Source organism: Bison bison, unplaced genomic scaffold (genome assembly GCF_000754665.1).
Source record: "Bison bison bison isolate TAMUID 2011002044 unplaced genomic scaffold, Bison_UMD1.0 scf7180017864191, whole genome shotgun sequence".
Taxonomy (NCBI): Eukaryota; Metazoa; Chordata; class Mammalia; order Artiodactyla; family Bovidae; genus Bison; species Bison bison.
In genome coordinates, this window is record NW_011494763.1 from 164,655 (window position 1) to 168,379 (window position 3,725).

Sequence of the window (3,725 nt, forward strand, 5' to 3'; positions counted from 1 at the left end):
AAGAATTCCAACAACTCAACAACAAACAGACAAGTTAAAATATGGTCAAAGGAGTTACACAGTCATTTCTCCAAAGAAGATATACTGCTACTACTGCTGCTAAGTCACTTCAGTCGTGTCCGACTCTGTGCGACCCCACAGACAGCAGCCCACCAGGCTCCCCCATCCCTGGGATTCTCCAGGCAAGAACACTGGAGTGGGTTGCCATTGCCTTCTCCCAAAGAAGGTATATGAATGGCCAATAAGCCCAAAAGAGCAGCCGAAAGGAATAGGAAGATTTGAAAAAGAAGCAAATAGAACGTCCAGAAAAATTTTAATGGAACTTAAAACATAATAGCCTGATGAAAAGCAGATTACACATAACTGGATCAGAAATTAGTGCACACGGTAAATAAAGGTGAAGGATTTAACCTCCTCTTACCCGTCTGCTTGTCTCCATCTTCATCACCCTGGTTTCTGCCACGTTCATTACCTGCTTCCATTGTCTCTCTCCTACTGAGGGCATCCTGCACCTGAACTTGTCTCCCCTCTTGTCTACCCTCCACATGCTGGCCAGAGTGAGTTTTCAACAACTCTATTTGCTTTGTGATTTTTAAACTTTAAAAAAATTACTTTTACACTGCAAACAACAAATTAACCGGACGGTATGAGACTGTACAGATACAAAGGGCGTGCTGTTTTGCTTTCCTCTCTCCTTCGTCTTTCCCCTCTCTGAGCCAGATAGCTCCTCTCCTCAGAGGCAACCACTGCCACAGCATTTTGCTTCTCCTTCTAGAAACATTCTACACATGTGTGAGCACAGGTAGACACACGTCGTTCGTGATGAGCACCTGACATGTGGCCAGTGTGGCTGAGGTCTTGGAGTTTTCAAACAAGAGACCAATGTTTCCCATGTTGCTTCATTCCACTGAATATTGAAAATATTTGTGTTCACTTTTCTGAACAGGCTCTATGCAAGTGTCATGGTTACAGTTAAAATCATTTAGTATTTAAGGGCAAATGCCATGAAACATCACTGGTTTATGAGACTGTTGAAAGAAGTAGAAGACAATGAATAAGTTTTTTTTTGCCAACACTCATTGCTTGAGTCATGGAAGGGTTTTACTAAGGTTTTCAGTAATGAGACGTCCCCAGGTGGCACCAGTGGTAAAGAACCTGCCTGCTAATGCAGGAGACAAGAGACGCGGGTTCAATCCCGGGTCGGGAAGATCCTCTGGAGGAGGGCATGGCAACCCATTCCCATATTCTTGCTGGGAGAATCCCCATGGACAGAGAAGCCTGGCGGGCTACAGTCCATAGGGTCACAAACACGACTAAAGTGACTTAGCATGAGCAAACATGTACCAATATTTTCCTGAAACTAAAAGAACATTGAAACTTCCCTGGGGATCCAGGGGTTAAGACTCTGCACTTCTAGTGCAGGTGTCATGGGTTCAAGCCCTGGTCAGACAGCTAGGATCCCACATGCCATGTGGCAATGCAAAAAAAAAAAAAATCTCAAAAATAATTTTAACCAGATATTCAACAATCAAAAATTTTAAATTACTGTAAGTTTTCTCACCAATATAACACTCCTATAACCAAGGACTTTCCAGGTGGCACTAGTGGTAAAGAATCCACCTGCCAATGCATGGGATGTAAGAGACGTGCATTCAATCCCTGAGTAGGGAAGATCCCCTGGAGGAGGAAATGGCAACCCACTCCAGTATTCTTGCCTGGACAATTCCATGGGCAAAGGAGGCTGGTGGGCTACAATCCACGCAGCCACCAAGAGCCAGACACAACTGAGCAACTGGGCACATTTTGAAATCTTTGTCAGAAGGACCCGGATATGTGAATTTCTGCTTTCAACTGTGATGTCCGGGAAGATCATTAACCACCAGTACACAGCTAAGCGCTGTCGCTGCTCGCCTGGGTCACCTGACGCTGAGCTCACGATTGTACCCTGAGTAACCCCTGAACTGAACTGAACAGTAACGGGGCTTCCCGGCGGCGCTGGTGGTAAAGAACCTGCCTGCCTATGCAGGAGACAAGGGTGCGGGGTCGATCCCTGGGTCAGGAAGATCCTCTGGAGGAGGGCATGGCAGCCCCGCCCTCATCAGCCCTGTGCTGCCCGCCACTCATGCTCCTTTCGCCCACAGGCCGTTCTGTCTGGCTGAGTGACCTTCCTGTGTTTGCGCCTGGCCCCCTCTCCTGCCTTGCCTGCTGCCTGCTCCAGCCCTCCTTGCTCGCCCCAGGCCTGAGGCAGCCCCAGCTGAAAGCAGGGTCACTTTCCTGCCTTCCTCAGCGCAAGTCCACCTTGTCTTAGAAGTTTTCTCTGGTCACCCACTTCCTGGGCCTCCCCAGCACGTGGCCCTGCTGTTTCTCTAGGCCCAGAGGAAGTTCCTGGAGAACAAAGACCCCCAGCTCTCATCTCTGCTTAGTGATTGCTGACAACTCGCAGATGGGACTGAAATGTCCAAGGTGGGATTTCAGCCCCCAGTACTGGCTAATTGAAGGCGAGGATCTTTCTGGAACCCCCAGGGGACATTGCAAAGGAAGCTCTGGGCTCCAGATGGAGAATCCTGCCAGGGGTGCCTGGGAGGGGACCAAAGGCGGGTCATCTGTCCCTCTCCATACATCTTCCTGTTTAATCCTCCAAACAACCCCCTAGCGGGAGGGCCTCTGGCCCCCACATTGCAGAGAAGGGAGCAGAAGATGCAGGGGTCCTGGTGGTTAAACCAGGTCGTCTCCGTGCGGGCTTCCCTGGTGGCTCATCTGGTAAAGAATCCGCCCGCAATGCAGGAGACCCTGGTTCGATCCCTGGGTTGGGAAGATCCCCTAGAGAAGGAAACAGCTCCAGTATTAGGCCTGGAGAATTCCATGGACGTTGCAGAGTCGGTCAGGACTGAGCGGCTTTCACTCGCTCTCCGTGGGCAACGGGCAGAGGGCCCGGGACTTAGGTAGCAGTGGTCCTGGTGGCTGACACACCAAGTCCCAGGGCTTGTTCTTATTTGCTCAGGAGCAGCATGTATGGATGTGAGAGTTGGACTGTGAAGAAGGCTGAGTGCCAAAGAATTGATGCTTTTGAACTGTGATGTTGGAGAAGATTCTTGAGAGTCCCTTGGACTGCAAGGAGATCCAACCAGTCCATTCTGAAGGAGATCAGTCCTGGGATTTCTTTGGAAGGACTGATGCTAAAGCTGAAACTCCAGTACTTTGGCCACCTCATGAGAAGAGTTGACTCACTGGAAAAGACTCTGATGCTGGGAGGGATTGGGGGCAAGAGGAGAAGGGGACGACAGAGGATGAGATGGCTGGATGGCATCATTGACTCGATGGACCTGAGTCTGAGTGAACTCCAGGAGTTGGTGATGGGCAGGGAGGCCTGGTGTGCTGCGATTCATGGGGTCGCAAAGAGTCGAACACGACTGAGTGACTGAACCGAGCAGGAGCTGAGCGCCTGTTTTCCCCTGACCCCCCAGCAGCCTTCAGAACCCCACCACGCGCCCTCCACCCACATGTGAGACCCTGGGAGACCATTGCCACCACAGATGGGATGTGATCCTTCACGCCTGACATGTTTGCTGGTGTTGGAGACCCCCTTCCTTCTCGGTGTGGTTCCAGGCTGCAGGGGGACGGTTCAAATGACTCGTCGAAGTCTCCTGGGGTTTGAGGATGTCTGAATTTCTGGGAAGAATTTTCTGGAATGAGTGTCTTGGGGACGGCCTGGAGGGGCCTGAGGG